The 17701-nt window shown below is 44.5% G+C and overlaps 1 protein-coding gene across 11 annotated transcripts in view; it reads right to left on the bottom strand.

The window, feature by feature from the left end:
- The window catches only part of CCNY (cyclin Y), a 330334-nt gene that overhangs the window by 176479 nt on the left and 136154 nt on the right, over positions 1 to 17701 (bottom strand). For 2 of the 11 annotated variants that reach the window (XM_055092655.1, XM_055092652.1), the window contains one exon: positions 5213 to 5277. The exons of the other annotated variants lie outside the window; for them this stretch is intronic. The gene's annotated coding sequence lies outside the window, so the exon portion shown is untranslated. The remainder of the gene's footprint in view (positions 1 to 5212; positions 5278 to 17701) is intronic. 11 annotated transcript variants of the gene reach the window in all.

Here is a 17701-nt window from a genome sequence, read left to right as displayed (position 1 = left end):
TGTCAGAAGGGACCCATTGCATGTCCCTTCTCTGAGACTCCAGCTCCACATATTTTCTGAGTCCCCAAGTAAACTGGAGAACATACCTAGCCTTCCATGTCAACAGAACTTTATCTCTACTAGCCATGTATCTTATTCTAAAAACAAAAACACCAGTTTGGAGGTTAATCCTGTGTTCAGCCAGAACATCTCCAATCTACAGGAAGAAGTCTTCTCAGGGTTCGCCACATATCAGTCAGAATTTTCTCCCCCGCATGGCACTGAAGGGAGCATATTACTGGGATCTGCTAAGGGGGAGTCCAGTTACGTATCTCCCTATCAGTACTCCGCACATAAAAGATCTACTGCAGAAGAGAGATAACCTCTTATCTTTTATGTTTATTTTTGTAGAGACAGACTCTCGTTATGTTGCCCAGGCTGGTCTTGAACTCCTGGCATGAAGCAAACCTCCTACCTTGGCCTCCCAAGTGTTGGGATTAACAGCGTGAAACACCACACCCATCCTGCTCCTTTTCAATTGAGGAAACAGAATAGCCTGTGCCTCCCTTCACACCTTGAATTAAACAGCGTTGTGTCCTGTGTCGGCCACCTGGCAGACAGGCTGGTCTGTAAGTCATGTCACCTTCTCACCACTTCACACACTAGTACCCAAATTCTGTGGTGGAGTAAAAAGACTTCCAGAAAAGTGGAGTAGACACCCAAGACACCAGTCCCCGAGAAGGAACCTCAAACATGGATAAGCATCCTGGCCATGGAGAAGGACCCCCTGGGCAGTCAAGCCAAGAGTTAGCAGCCAGACATGCAGTCCACAGCCTCCACGGCCCAGCAGGGAGCTACGACCTCACCATGCTCAAGAGGAACATCCAAAATGCCACCCTCACTTTCAAAGTACCTTTAGTTGTCTTACCGTCAAGCACACATGGTTAAAAAGCAGGAACTTTATAAAATGTGGAAAGAAACCATGTGAGAAACCCAATCAGCTCATGCTTTCAAGTCAGTTGGGTTCTCAAAGTTCATTTGTAAATTTGCTTGGAACTTAAAACGCATTTCTGCAGCGAGTCTGCTACAAGCCTACGCTATAAGGGACTGACATACCAAGCTGAAAGGCCAGGAAAGCAAGCACGGCGTATGTCTGATTCTTCACAGGGGTAGCCCTGTCAGGCAAGGCAGGCCTTATCCCTTCCCAGGCTCCACCAGTTCTCAGGCTAAACCCCTTCTCAGAATAGCTTGGGAATATCTTACCCTCACAAATGTGGTCTGGTTAAACTAAATAAAAATTGAGCATATTTTCAGTGATTTTAAAGGAAGAAACTTGTAAGGGTATTTTATCTGCAAATTTACTTAACTGGTCACTTTACGGTTTTTTTGTTTTGTTTTGTTTTTAGACAAAAACTACCGAGCATTTTGTAAAATGCAGGGAGAGCCCCACCAAGAGCAGTTAGCAAAACTTACAGCCTTAGGAGTTGGAATTACACAATGACATCTCGAGAACCACATGGTAAACGATTTCTAACACCGGGAACTTGGCAATGCCCTAATCACACACAGCTGTTAGTCCCAGCAGTCAAAACATAGGAACTGGACCAGCCAGACACATAAATGACCCCAAGTAGTGACCAAATCATGGGGCTTCATGGTCGTAACAAAAGGACCTGAGAGGATTAGCACAGGCTGCATTTCTGAATCTCCGCCATGCAAAAGGACACGTGTTGGTCACTTCCAAGGAACACAACCTGTATCTATATCATGTCCACCAAGGACCTTGCTGGCTTTTAAGCCACTTCCATGTCTCTGGCAAAATGCATCAGTCCTCTGAGAGGATCACAATCACATCTGTCCCCATACTCACTGCAGAGAATGGAGGGCCAGCTCTGCCCACAGTCAGGGCCCTAGGCTCCAGGGAGTGGCTCTCATGCAGCAGACGGGACCTCCACTGGCTTCCTGGTTATGCTCCTTGATCATATGGCTTTGCTCTCAGCCTCCACGGGCCCCAGGAAGCCCAGCTACTACCCTCCCTGCTGCCTCCATCCATGCCCACTCCACATGGATGAGGGTGTTTCTCCTCCAGCACTGCTCAGAGAACAGAGTCTGGTCTCACTGTGCCTCCCCTTCCCTCGGCCCTGGAAGCAAGCACATCACCAGAGGGGGAAGTCCTGCCTATACTGCGCCAGCACTCCTCTGGGAATCCTCACTCAAGGTTAGCAACTGGCAATTTAAGGTCCTCTCTTTAATCCACCTAAGGATCAAAATGACAAACTGGAAGGACAGCAGAGGGAAAGGACACACATGCATCCAGGCAGGAGAGATGCAGCAGCCCACACACAGCTGGGGCCATTTCTGATAGCGCTCCATAATTCTGGAATCTCCTGGGATGGTTCAGACATAACTCAAGCACTGCCAGCACTGCCGCTCCTAGCCCAAGTTCTCAGTCTTTGGTCCCAGGGACAGGGTTCATTTGGTACCCTGCATACAAGGCTGACCTGACCTTAGAAGAAGTGTTATTCTCTCCCACCGCCAATGTTGTGTCTCTCCCCTACCTCCTAGAATTCCTCCTCCCCAATCCAGGGCCAAAGAGGGAAATGGTATCCCCATCAGAGACTAATTCTGCCCTCCAAAGTAACTGAGTAACTCTAAGGTAGGGTCTGCGACAAGCTACCTCCCAGAGATAAGGGGGGAAGGAAGCAAGAGCTAGCTCCTTAGGATCCCAAAGGTACAATATTTGCTGCTGAATAATTATAAAGGTTAGGGAACTTAGCGGAAGGATTACAGGCACTGTGCTAAATATAATGACATGGGGTAAGTAGGTTTGAAGGGAGGAACCACTAGAGACACCACTGCTGCCTGCACAAGGCCGGCGGCTACCAGAACAACTTTGACACTTTTGTTTTGTTTCCACTTTTCTTCTGAATACAAAGGTTTCCTACTAGCTCCAAGTTTGTTTTATGCGTGTGTTTTGCACAAAAGTCCACACAGCAGTGGCAGAGGGACCCCAGCCCTAGGAAGAACAGGGCTATGTGGTAAAGTGTGGGGTCCAAGGGGCACCTGGAGCTGCCACGTGAGCAGTGCTAAGAACCTGCTCCCTCTGAGCCAGCCCCCAGAATTGTAACAGGCAGAAAAATTGATCTGTCTCCAGTACTTTGAATTTTCCTTACCCAACTGGAGATGGGATTATAACCCTTTGTAATTGGAATCCTAGAAAACCCAGAGCTTAGAGGAATCCTGCAAGCCAGACAAGGCTGCCTGAACAGTCTGGGCCTCCAGATCCTGCCTTGGGAGCCTCACGGGGAGAGCACAAAGAGGATTGCAGGGGCACTGGGACACAGCACCCAGCAACTCAAGCACCTCCAGCAACTGCTCCCACGCTGCAGGGTAGGAGTGCCTGGCCCAGCAGGAATCCTCTTTTCTCATGGGAAGCGTCCCTGAGGCCTAGGTGAAACTGTCTGGACCTCCTCACCAGCCCTTGGGGCAAGGCTGGAGCGCTCTCTCCCCACCATGGCCTTGCCAGATGCCGAGAACCCGCAACAGAGAAATGGTTCATTTCAGAGTCAGTGAGAACATCAGGGCACCCTGGCCCATTAACAGTACCAGAGAGGCGGCATAACATTCAATTACGGAGGGCCAAGAAGGAGGGCTCATTCTCCAACCTGCAGATACTCAGGCTGGCTGCCCCCTACCCCACCTTCTTGCCGCACCTGCCTCTTACAACTCAGCTGTGGGGTGGTGAGCAGAGCACAGATGGGGAGGTGAAACTCCAGTCGGCCTGTCTGGTGAGTGCTTTGGGAAGGTGTGAGAATGAAATGACCTGTTGAGAGAAAGCTTTTAAAATAATTATAGCTTTCCATACTCCAGGCTCTCTCAACTAGTTTCTACACTGTGATCCCCCGATCCTACCACCATGAGTATAAAGAACTGAACCCAATTTTCACAAACGATCTTCATTGCTTCACACACTACATATCAAGCACCTGCTATGTGCAAAACACCATGCTGGGGACGAGAGGATGAAAGAGCCAGTCAGTATCCCAGCCCTCTGGAGCCCACCATTCACAGAGGCAAAAAGAGGGAGCCACCACAGCATAACATAGTAACATGCACACTGAGACAGACCCAAAGCCTCTCTCGGGGGCCCTATGCACCCCACAACATCCGCACACTGGGCCAGCTGTGGGTGCTGTAAAACCTCCGCAAAGGGTGAGTGCTGCCCCCATCCCCAGGAGCCACTGGAGAGGCCCAGCCCTAAACCCAGCCTCAGAGATGCACCCAGGACAGCTGAAGGTGAGGGTTTGTCCTTTCAACTGAAAAAAGACAGTGCACAGGACCTAAAAGTAACACACAACCAGGCGCTGACAGCGTCTCTCTCTTACCAAACTTTAGTCGGACTGCTCTGAAGGCTCTTCCAAAATGGACCTCCACCTTTGGCCCTCCATATCTTTCTTTGCGTCTCCTGACTTTGGCAAGAGCCCTGCTAAGTCAGTTTAGCTGAATTGCCCCCCTCCTCAACATCTGATCACCCTCGATATCTGATGTGTTCCTCGTCCTCTACTGTCCCCCACAACCCCCCAGGTGACATCTGATTCTCCTGACTTATCCTCAGCAAGAATCCTCGTTGGGTCAGTTGAGCTAGAATCCCCCTGACCCCTGAGGTTTCCTCTAGTAATTTCCATACATTGACCTTCGCACTGCTCCTTGGTTCTGAATTCCCAGTGGCCCATGCTGCACTTGCCATTGAGCCTGGTTTTATACTGGAATCTCTCCTCCCCTACTGCAATAGTTTTCCTGAGTAAAATCTGTTTTCACCACCTTAACTACTACCCAGCTCTGGTTTTTTCCTCTAACAATGCAACAACACATAGCTTTTCCTGAGGAAGCCAGTACTATTACCCATCACTTTCTGGTAAAAACTTCTTAACTGTTAGTACCCCGGGTAGTGAGACCGCAGGGAGAAGACTGAGGGAGTCACCTGTCTGAGTCATCTTTAAGGGAGCACGCTACATAGGAAAGTGAGGATAAACTAGAACTATTACTTTATTAAAGCAAACAAGGCTGCTTCGTAATACTTCTAGCTTTCTTCTTCAACTCCAAATTTTTAATTCCTATTGCGGGGCGGGGGAGGGTGGGAAGAATATGTGGCGAATGGATGTGAAGTTTCCAAAGAGAAGCCCTCAGTGAGTTTTACAATACTCCCATTTAACTTTCCAAGGCACAGACTCACAGTATTCAGAAGGAGAGGGCCCATGATGAAACACTTTCTCCTCTGCTTTCAGCCACTGGGGTCACCTAAACAGGAGAATATGGTGTGGTCACCAAGGCCCTTCAAAACAGAGGTTAAGTAAGGAATGAAAAACATGCCCTAAAAACAAAACAAACAAAAATCTTGAACTAAAAGGCACAAGATGTCAGAGATACTTTAAATATTAACAAGTGTCTATGCGACAGCATACCAAAAGACCAGCCTGGCTGAGAACCAACTCAGTGTGAAAGCCATGAAGTGCCACCCTGCACCCCTGACCGGTCCAAAGAATGCCTTGAAGCTGGCCGTGTGACCCATACACTTCAACTTCAGATAGGATCTTAAGCCAATCAACCTAACCCCCCTTGTCCCCATCATGAGTCTTTTAAACAAATGTGAGTTACTCAAGTCTGCAATCAAATGAATGCTTTTATTAAACAATTTAAATCACAATTACTAGGCTTTTCACAGCGCGAAATTCTTTTAAAGAAAAATGCACATGTTAATTGAATCAAGGCAGTTTGGGCAGTTCTTGTATTTCAGCATTTTCACCATTAACCTATCCTTATAAGTTATCTCTACCAGGCTTCTCAAAGTGCAGGCAATTAACTAAAGCTTTAAATTAGGAGTGGAGAAATCAGAAAACAGCCAAATGGTCTCTATGAGGAAGACTTGGGCATTACCATAGCCACAAGGCCATTTCTAGCCACAGCTCCACATCTCTTGGAGAATGCTGTTTCCCAGCAGTCGTTACAGGAGGGGAAACATAAGTTGCACGGAGCACTGGAGAGTGAAGAACGGGTCCACTGAACCAAACACTGGCAAAGAAAGGCTCAACTCACTCCTGCTGTCCAGTCACATCCCTGTCTCTGGACAAACTGCATTCTTTTTTGCTGTTGTTTCATTTCTTTTTTTATATACAGATTAAAAGCCTAGATTTGTAAACTTTTTTGTTTTTTTAGAGACAGGGTCTCGCTATGTTGCCAGGCTGATCTCGAACTCCTGGCTCCAAGCAATCCTCTGGAGTGGCTAGAACTACAGGTGCGTGCCACCGTGCCCACACACTGCTTTCTTTAACAGTCCACACACAGCCATCTGCCCTTTCCCTCCTGATGATATTCATCCAATGATGCCTTCACCATGCACTAAAAGCCTGGAGAAAATGGCCTGGAAATCTACTGAATGCAAAGAAGCTCTAAAGCCACAGCTCACCTAGTGAGCTGCCTCTTCACAGAGAATGGATGGAAGCCAGAGAAGGGAAAAGATGTAAGGAAAAACACAAGGGAGGCAAAACGAGCTGCAGGAGGCCTTCAGGTCAACACCAGCCTTCACACAAAGTCTCCAGGAACAACCTGTGAGCAAGGCAGGTGTCCCTACAACAGGGTGGAAGGGAAAGTGGAAGGTGAATTTAAAAAGGAAATGCAGGGGTACTAAATGCCACCAATTTGCATTGGTTCACAGACATGCCTTCCCAAATAGTAACCAGGCCACGATTTCTGAGTCAATAAAAAACACAGGACACCACTCAGGACAATGACAACAAAAAGCCCAGGACAGCAAGGTTTGAGAAAACACTGTTATTTGATTGCCTCATCTTTCCTCAAATCAATTCAATTCATCACATACTTATAGGAGCATCTCTTTACTAGATCTGTGTAAAAGAAAAAATTACTCTGATGCTTATTAAAATGGTGAGGAAGACTTTCCCAGGACTACTGTGACAGATGCTAAGACTATCCTAATAGGGGAAGGAGACGGAGCTCAACTCAGAAAACACAGGGCAGCTGGGGACTTAGCACCAATGCGCAGAGGGAGCAGGGTCAGTGGATGGAAAATAACTCACAGGAGACAGCAAGGGGAGGGGGATTCTTGCTGAACGTAGGCCGGGGGAGGAGAGCTCAAGGGTGGGAGGTTGTAGCTAAACTGACTTGGCAGAGCTATGCAGCCTAAAGACAGGACCCAAGAAAAAGCCCTAGTCAAAAAGAGGACTCGAAGGAGCCTGAGTAGCATCTGGTCAAGGAGATGGTCATTGTCATCTGGGCTAGGCTCTGTAATGGCCACAACTAAAGTCCTCCTGGCCGCTCCACCTCAAACCTTCCCACCAGTCCCATCACCTGGTCATGTCACTTCTCCACTCCCAACTCTGTGGTGAGTGTACAGCTTTGAGGACTGGCCTGGCATTCAAGGCCCAGCTCCCCAGCTGACCCTCTCCTCTGCTTTCAACCAGTGGGGTCACCTAAACACATCCCACACTTCACTTCCCCACCACTAGAATGTTCTCAGTGCCATCTGGCCATCTGTCAAAATCCTTACTCCCTTCAAGATCTGGTTCTAATTCCAATGCCTCTGAAGTTTTCTCAGATACCCCAGCAGGACTGGACCTCCTCATCCTCAATGAGTCCACGGGACATTCTCTCTGTACTAGTAACTAGATTACTTTTTTAATAGCATTTAGTCCTATTTGAACTATGAGCTCCTGAAGGACAGGAAGCCTGGCCTGGGTCACTCTACATCCTTCACAACACCCAGAACAGTGCCTTCCTCTGGTCTTTATGTTCTCAACTTCATGGAGGACATTCTTTCCTCCTTTGCCATAAAAATAAAAATTTCTTTCAAATGAGTTAATAAAACTCCATAGACTCAAAACTAATAGTTTTTTATCTATCAGGAATATTAAGTATGAAATGGATGATTCCCACTATATGCAGCAGGAAAAAAATATAAAAAGAGTTCCTATCTTGAAAGATCTTGTAGTTACATATCTTCTAAATTTTCTGCAATAAACATATATTCCTTTTACAAACATATGTTCCTTTTATAATGACATAAAATGTCATTTTGAAAACATTTCAATGGAACAAATAATAAATGTTATAGGAATTTAGAGAAGGCTGCGATTCCTGTGACTAGGAACAGGCAATGAGACAGTCATGGGAGAAGTGAGGCCAGCACCAGCCAGGCCATGAAGGGTGGCAGATAAAAACAGAAGGAAGAGGGAAGAAGAGGAGGAACGGTAGCAGAGCGGGGAGTAGGAGGGGGATAACAGGAAGAGGGAGGAGGGGCAAGGAGAAGAATCACAAAGTGACAGTTATGTCTACCACTGACTGAGAACCTGCTTGATCCCAGGCTCCTTCTAAGCACGAGCTTGTCTATCCTTGCCGCCATCCAGTAAGGCAGGTACTATCATTCCCCTGTTAAAGATGAGAAGACTAAAAACTAGGGTAATGTTAAATATGGTGAACCCCAAGTTTCTCTTCAAAGAATCAGTATGTCAGTAGGTTCAGCTCTCTTATTCTTTGATTCTCCATTTTAAAGTTTAACTTCCTGGTTCTCATCGCCCACTTGCTTCTAGGTTCAGTAAACAACTTTCCGGCCAGTCCTAATCAGTAGTTCACATCTGTTCCCCTGGTCATCTGCTCAGTCCTGACTCATTCCGGTCATCTGCTTTGACCTGAGTCACCCTTGGTCACTTGCTCTGACCTAAGTCACCTTTAGTTACCTGTTCTTAACTGGCCTTCCCACCAAACTACTCACCCCGCCACTCTGCCTCATACCCCTGACCTCTTTAAAATAGCCAATCAGAATTGGCTTAAACTGTGCGGTCCAACCCTAGCCAATAGGGGAACAACATAGCAGTAGGGGCTACCTGCATCAGGAATAAGAACCCCTGCCCCTCCCCTGTCCAGGTGTGCTCTGGCCATTGTTCCATCTGCAATGAGCACCCTTTCTGCAGAAAGTAAAAATTGCCTTGCTGAGAGAATTAAATTTATGTTTGAGTGCTACTTCTTTGCGGCACTGGGGAACAAGCATTTCTAATAATAACTTGCCCAAAGTCACACATCTCATCCATCTAGTAAGTGGTGGAGTCTGTACTCTTTCCGCTTTAAGAATATTTCAACTGGGTTCCGTGTTCCCAGAGGGATTCCTGGACACTTGGCCTCAGGCCCCAACTCAGCAGGGCCCTGGGTTCCCACTCATCTTCAACCTCAGCAATTCCACTTTAATTCATGTTATGTATCTTGAGCATTTACATGTCATTAAAAATAATAATAATACAGGAGTTCCATGACTTCCCAAACTAAACAACAGTTTGAAAATCACCACCCTATGCCACATTGCCAAGTACAAAGGCATCTTTGGCGGCAAGTGTGCTGAGCTGGGGATTACTGAGGGAAGAAGAGGTCTGCCCTGCACATAGGCTGGGAAGCAGAGGGAAATGAGACTGCAACTCTAAGGCCCAGAAAGTTCCAAGGCACTGAAGTAAGAGAGAGGTAAGGGAGCCCTTTTATCAGGTGACAACTGTCAATCATTGGTTCACACCAAAACCAAATCTGTAGGCACATCCTCAAAGCAGCCAGTATTTAAATAAAAACTTAAGAAAATCTGTTGTTTTCTTTAGGGCTAGCTTTGATATAAAAAATTTCAAATACCAAAATAAACACAACAGATAAGCAGCTCTATTTTAAAACCACCTGAATGTGTGCCAATCTTGCAAAAGAACATGGGTTTCCTCAGCAGCCTGATCCTGGGATGGAAATACCGTCTGCTGGCACACCAGGCATCCTGGGCAACTATTTTGGGGTGTTTTGCCATCCTAGGTTTGCTTCCTACTAATTAATCATTGCAAGGCATTTAGACAAGGTCAAAACTAATTGACAAGAATTTATCTATACTCAGCCACAAGTGCATGGGATAAAGCAAGATCAAATTATGCTACTGTGCTGATTTAATTTGTATGCCATATTTTGTACAAACATAATCTGATAGTTCTCACATTTTGAAAGTATAATCCTTAAAAGCGAGCCAATGAATGCTTGGTAGGAGATTTTCCTCATTTTCCATTTACTAAACACTGAGCTGATTTATGACTAAGTGATACTCTGTTTAGCAGAGAGCAGTCTTCAGATACATAGGAAATGATTCACTTTGTTCATTTTGTTCTATGCTCATGACCAATATCAGACGATGCCTTCATGAGAGAAGGCAACAATAACACATTCTTATTGCATACCCAAGTTTTCTTCCAAGCATGAAGAATTGAACTTGGCATTTCACAGTTTTATGGAAGTCAACATAAAAGGGTTTTTGAGTTCTCACTACTTTAAGAGTCACAATTCTCAGCCGGGTGTGGTGGCTCATGCTTGTAATCCCAGCACCTTGGGAGGCCAAGGTGGGGGGATCACAAGGTCAGGGGTTCAAGACCAGCCTTGCCGACACAGTAAAATCCGTCTCTACTAAAAATACAAAAATTAGCTGGGCATGGTGGCAGGCGCCTGTAATCCCAGCTACTTGGGAGGCTGAGGCAGAAGAACTGCTTGAACCCGGGAGGCGGAGGTTGCAGCAAGCCGAGATCATACCACTGCACTCCAGCCTAGCAACAGAGCTAGACTCCGTCTCAAAAAAAAAAAAAAAAAAAAAAAGCACAGTTTTCTATTTCTTAGTTTGTTCATAAGTAAAATCAGGGAGTTGAAAGAGTTCCCTTTAGCTCAGCAAACACTTACTAAGCACCATATATGTACACCAGGGGCTGTGGTAATGCCAGGATTCAAAGATGAAACGAACAGTGCCTGACCTTGAGAAGTCTGTAAAATGTAGTAGACTATAGTAGTAGTAGCAGTAGTAGTAGTAGCAGCAATAAAATATATATAAACAGACAACTTCTAATATAATCTGATATAGATGAGGGTTCTAAGGGAACACAGAAAAATAGCCTGTCGTAGGCAGAATAACGTCCCCAAAGATGTCCTCGTCCTAATCCCTGGAACCTGCAATCTTACATGGCAAAGGGGAATTAAGGTTGCAGATGGAATTAAAGTTGTTAATCCACTGACTTTAAAACAGATGTTCCTGGTATTATCTGGGTGAGCCTAAAGCAATCTCCTTAAAAGTGGAAGAAGAAGGCAGAAGAGACAGGGATGTGCTGACAGAAGTACACTCCAGACATGCTAGGCCACTGACTTTGGAAACAGGAGGGGGCCATGAGCCAAGGAACACAGGCAACCTCTAGACACTGGAAAAGGCAAGGAAACAGATTCTCCCTGAGAGCCTCCAGAGGACCTCAGCACTGCCAGCCCTTTGATTTTAGCCTAGTGATACCCAGGTCAGACTTCTAAACTAGAGAAGTATAAGATAATGCATTTGTATTGTTTTAAGCCAGAAAGGGCATAGCAATTTGTTGTGGCAGCAGCAGAAAATGAACACAGAGCCTTTCTGTTGGAAAATGCAATTATTTATATGTCGAAAGAGAAAACGCAATTATTTATATATCAAAAGAGAATACTCATTCCATCAGCCACACCCAACAAGGAGAGGAAGCTCATTAAACCTAAAGCTGGGTGCAAAAATGCAAATGTTGAGTGGTATATAGCCATCATGTGACACTAAGTTTCCAGCGCCTGCTCCCAGAACATCTTTCATAGACTCACCAGTCAACAGAGCTGTGATGTGGAAGACAAACTACTCGCCAATACAAGGTCATTAACTATTCATACAGAAACTGCAGTGCCACCTAGTACTTCTGTGCCACATATATAAGTGTTCTTCTGGGCCTTCTGAGATGTCTGCTCTCAGACAATCTATTTTGTTTCAGCCTTTGTCAGCCGACACTCTACAAATACAGCCTACCTATATACTCTACAAATACACTCTCCAAATACAAATGGGGCACAACATTTAAATGTGATACCAGGAAAAAGGCTGCAGAAGACAGCCCACCCCTGGCCTGGGGCCAGAGCATCTCCTTCTCTAGAATTGCTCTCCAGGAGTCAAATATAGCCCCACAGTTACCTGTCAGGCCACATTCTGAAATGCTAAAGGAACATGAAAACACACAAAGGGGCTGCTTCCTCCTGGACACTGGCCCAGCATTTGTTCACTTACTTGAGATGACTCAACTAAGTCATCTCAAGTAAGTGAACGTGCACAAAGGCAGAAGAACTAAGGCCAGAGGGGAAGGGCCATATCTAATTTGGCTATTTTCAGGAAAGCTGTGCTTCAGTATGGAATCCTACAGCTGTGTTCAGAATCCACCAAAGATCTGTGACTTTAAATATTCTTACGCGGATCTTGGCAGTGAGTTCACTCCGGAAGAAGATGCTTAATTCTACATGCTATACATTAACTACTAAATGTATTTACACAAAACCCAAACATTTATCTTGCTTTATAAAATACACTTAGAAAACTCCACACAGTAAGTTTTTAAATAATAAGCAAACTGTATGTGCATGAGCACTTTTCAGAACACATGCACACCTGCACTCCCCTCCTCCCTTTTGTGGATTCCTTTCCTTTCTTTACCCACCTCTTCTTGGCATTATCCCCTGGCATCCTCCCTCGTATATCTGATCAATCGACAGTTTGGAAGCCATTCTTCCCACCATCCTTCTCCCACATCTGCCCCACATAGAACATGGAGCAAACAGTCTCATGGCGGCCCAGAGCTCACTGCTGTCCAGCTGTAGAGCAGCCTCCTCTGCATTTCTATCCAGAAGGGGCAGAACCCTGAAGCCTCAGAACCACCATCATCACCAGGCATTCTTATGGGAGCTCCCGCAACCCCTCAGCAAGCTACATGGAGAAGGAACTCAGCATCCTGAGGAGGAAAAGGACTATCTCACTGGCAGTAACTTTTTTAAAGCAATCCATCATAAGTTTTGGTGTTTTCCTTTGTTCATAAGTTAATCAAAGAGGAATGGGAGATTTTTTCCTGTGTATTTTTTAAGTCAGTCTCATTTCTCTCCCATAAAAGTTCAGAACAGATTCACCTCTAGAATAAAAGGACAGTGGAATTCCTCTCAGTAGTGTAGTATGTTGGCAGCTCAGGGGGAGCATAAAATGGTACTAGCTATGTTTTGGCCCAACAGCAGGAAATCACTGAAGGCCCGCTGGTGTTCACTGAAGAATGTGAATGTGCACAAACGCAGCACTGCATTTGGGCCACTGCCAGCTTTTCACTCCCAACGCTTTCAGAGAAGTGCACCATCCCCCACCCCTCCATAAAAACCAAACAACAAACAAAAAAACAGGTTTTACTAAAGACCTTCATTATTAAAAATCAATGAAGGAATCTTGACATATCTAAGAATGCACTTTCCACACATAATCAATCCTACAAAAGTAACAATATACTGTAAATGCCTCATTTGAAGATTAGTTCCCAGAAAACCTCCAAGTTTCCTTCAACTCGGTCAATATTGGAAGGCCGTACACTGCAAGATGAGCTCACACAAGTCACCACCATGTGGACTCCGAGTCCATTTAAGTCATCAGTTTAGGGAAACCTGCATTCTCATATTGTAAAAGCCAATAATAAAGTACAGTATTTTTATAATGGAAACTGACATAATGGGATACTGCTTATATACAACAAACTTTAAGGCTCCAAACAACAAATACTCCCTTAGACTCAGTCACTACTAAAGAACAATCAAGTCTAACTTTGGATATCAGAGGCCCCTTCCTCACCTGCCATCTTCTAAGAACCAGGATGCATAGCTCTCTTAAGAGAGACCTGCAGGATGAGAAAAGCTGCCATGCTTTACCGGGAAATCCCTTTCCATTCTGGACCTGCCTTTTCTCTAGCACAAAGATTAAAGGGAGCTAAGGACAAAAAAGGTTCCACAGACTCTGACACGATACAAAGATTTAAAAAAGATAAATTCACAGAAGGTAATGTATGACTTCTCAACAAGCCGGCCCCAAGTTAAGCATCCCCAGGTCACCAGCTCTCTTCTACAGGAACGTGACACAAATTTTTGGCTAAATCTAACGGAATTACATATCCAGAGGCCCAAAAGCGCACGCTATTCCTATCCCTCTGTTTCCCATTTCAATCAGATTGCTGGGGAAAAAAAAAACAGAAAGACAAAGGAGCAAGACACTTAAAACATGAGACGCAATTAGGACAGATATGTAGTGACATTCAGAGCTCACACATGCTTATGGTAAATTCTGTTTTTGTGCTCAATGAAATCCCTAAGATGATGCTGACCTTTTCTTTTTCAAGAGGCTGAGCAAAAGGCCGGTATCACTCCTCAACAAAATAACTAAATATCTCATTCGTGGAAGAGGAGATCACAAAGTTCTCATTTATGGAAGGCACCCCAAGACTGGACGGTTCTGATGACGCACACTGCAAAGGGCAACTGGGTTTTAAAACTTTCTTATCTATTATTAGGAAGATTACAGTGAAACTCAATTTCACGTGTTTTAAAGAAATATCAGGTATTGGTAAGAATATGGGGCAACTGGAATATTCTCACCTTTGCTTCTGGGAGTATACAGTGGCATAACCACTTTGGAAAACTGTGGACAAAGCATTCCATGTGTTAATTAAAATTTGCAGGTACCAAATGATATTATGCCTCAAGTTTAGTTTTTAATTTTAAACACAAATAAAAACTAAAGTGGTCACACAGGGATCACAATCACTGAACTAACTTCATTTACCTGAATCACCCATTTAGTACAGGAGTACCACAGGAGTTGAAAATACAAATGATGTACAAATAATCCTTTATTGCTGGCAAACGGTGAGGGAGGGAGGGAGACCACTCGCATATCCCTGCTCTGGGCTAATCACCTTCTGCAAATTAGGGCTAAAAAGGATAAACAATAAGAGTATGATAATTTGAATTCACATATTGCTATACTTGAGATTTAATAGTATCAAATCACAATAATGAAAGATACAAGCAACCAGATTATGAGCCACTATCAATTCTCAATCCGTCGATAGCTGTTATGTACCTGGATCTCTGCTACTATCTTTCTGCCACACTCACTATAAAATACAGATAAGCTCAATCCATATGGTGGGAACGAAGGCTATAGATCTGACACTGTGCATTAATCTGAGTTCCTAGAGATGACTGCCTTTAGCTGAAGTGGTGCCCAAAAGGAACTCATCAGTCACCTGAGCACAGGCAGGAACTTCCTGAGGCAAACGTGGGTATGGACCATGGCAGAAATTAGATAATCCCACCAAGGCATCAATTGAGGAGCCAACAGAATTCTCAGACGGCAGGCCTGCTGCCTCAGAAGCCCACAGAAGCACTTTTTGAGGAAAGCTCTTCCCACAAACCTAAACTGAAAGGGTCCCAGGGGCACCTTGTCCCTGGGGGAGAAGGACAGGTAAACTATGTGCCCAGGACTGGCCTGGAGTCATCTCCACACATGAGTGTATAGACCCAGATGGACTCACCCTATGTGAGTCGTGATGTGTACCCACCCCGCCCCTCCACTGCAGGGCCACTCGAAAGCCAAGTAGCTGTGAAAGGAAAACAAAAACTTGGGACTCCAATTCAATATGTCAAAAGGAGAAATATTAAGCTGAAAGCTAAGTCATGCAAGATGCTGCCTTTCCTTTTGTTCCTACGTAGATAGCTACTGATAAAACGTTAAGTATCTCCACAGGCGGCACTCTATGTTCACCTTATCTAGGTAAAGTGTTGATTTACTGAGTTCCAGAGGAATACGTAACTGACTATTCCCCTACCTGCTCCTTTTCTCTTGCAACATGCGGATTCAGTAATACCCTACCCTCTTTCCCCTTCAGCCTGCTTTTCCCCTTTAAATATTGATGCCCTCAAAATCATCTTTGGAGAAAAGCACAGACTATAAACTGCTTGTGTGATGCCATGTTTTTTTTAATCCCCGTCATTGTCCTTAATCTTAGCAAAATAAACTTCTAAACTGATTGCGACCTGTCTCAAATACCTTTGGGTTTATATAGCTATTCTGCTAAAATGTGAAGGGGAAGGAAACCCTCCTTTAATCAGAATTTATGGTGAGGGAGTTGTAATTGTTTCCCAGTGTGCTGTCTGTGAAACATCATCAGAAAATGTGTTTAACAGAACATTTCATAGTTAAGTTTAGGAAATGTTACTATATATATATATATATATATATATATATATATATATATATATATATATATATATATATATATTCTTACTCTCATTCCCCACAATGCATAATACAATTTACCATTGACCATATAAAGTGCTTAGAGTAGTGCAGGAAAGAAACCTGCTTTACTCTAAGCCAAGTTTTTCCCAATCTTAGTTGATAAATCTTTTTTCTACCTAAAAGTACTGTCCCCAATCTAGCTTGATCTTAAAAATCATCTAGGACTATTATGTTAAAACAAGATTCCCCGATCCCTTTATCAAAAACTTTAAGGGAGGGGTCAGGTAGCTTAACAGGCACATGAGGTGACACAATCAGAACAGTTTAGAAAATATTGATAAGCTAACATTTGGCCAGAAATACTTTCTTCTTTTGAAAATGTTTCAGGCCAGGCACGAGGGCTCATGCCTGTAATCCCAACACTCTGGGAGGCCAAGGCGGGCAGATAACCTGCGGTCAGGAGTTTGAGACCAGCCTGGCCAATATGGTGAAACTCTGTCTCTACTGAAAATACAAAAATTAGCTGAGCGTGGTGGCGGATGCCTGTAATCCCAGCTACTCGGGAGGCTGGGGCAGGAGAACTGCTTGAACCTGGGAGGCAAAGGTTGCAGTGAGCTGAGATTGTGCCACTGCACTCCAGCCTGGGCAACAGAGCAAAACACCATCTTAAAAAAAAAAAAAAAAGAAAATGTTTCTAAAAGTTTCTAGTTCAATTTCCTACTTTACTAAGTTTCATATGCTGAATACTGATTCAACGTCATTATTCTAAGCACTGCTATCCATTTACAGTCACCCCTAGGTCATCTGCAGGCGACTGGTATTTGGACAAACACCAAAATCTGTGCATGCTCAAGTCTCCCCGTCGGAGCTGTAGAACCCACAGATAACAGAAAAAGGCAGTTCTTGGTCACGCAGGTTTTGCATCCCGAAATATTGCGTTTTCGATCCATGTTCAATTGAAAACAATCCACATATAAGTGGACTAATGTGGCTCAGACCCAAGGTGTTCAGGGTCAGCTGTGTAGTACTAAGGGTACACAGAGTGTAGTATGGTTGACTCTCTACTGGTCATGAGTATATCACAGCAGCAGTTTTTTTTTTTTTTTTTTACCTTTTGGATTTTATTTTCACTAAGTTAATCATAATAATAACAACAATTATAATTACTGAGCTCTTAAATGTACCGTCTCCCATAGTTTTCACAACAACCTTATGAGAAAAGTACTGCTGTTATTTTTCCCATTTTGAGGAAATGAAGAAGCCGGCCATGCAAGTTTAAGTAACTTGCCCTAAGTCAGTGTCTCAAGCTCAGCACTACTGGACAACTGGGCCTGGTAATTCTTTACTGGAGGGGTAGGGGGGCTGTCCTGTGTACCACAAGACAGTTAGCAGGAGTCATGTCTTTACCCACAAGATGCCAATAGCAGCCCCCATCCAGTGGTGATAACTAAAATGTCTCCAGACCTTGCCAAATGTGCCCTGGGGGCAAAATCAATGGAGAAGCACTGTTCTAAGTGATGCTGGAGATGAGTGTCGAGAAGCAAGGGTTCTGGCTGAGGT

The sequence above is a fragment of the Pan paniscus genome, chromosome 8 (genome assembly GCF_029289425.2).
Source record: "Pan paniscus chromosome 8, NHGRI_mPanPan1-v2.0_pri, whole genome shotgun sequence".
NCBI lineage: Eukaryota > Metazoa > Chordata > Mammalia > Primates > Hominidae > Pan > Pan paniscus.
This window is presented reverse-complemented; position numbering and strand designations above follow the sequence as displayed.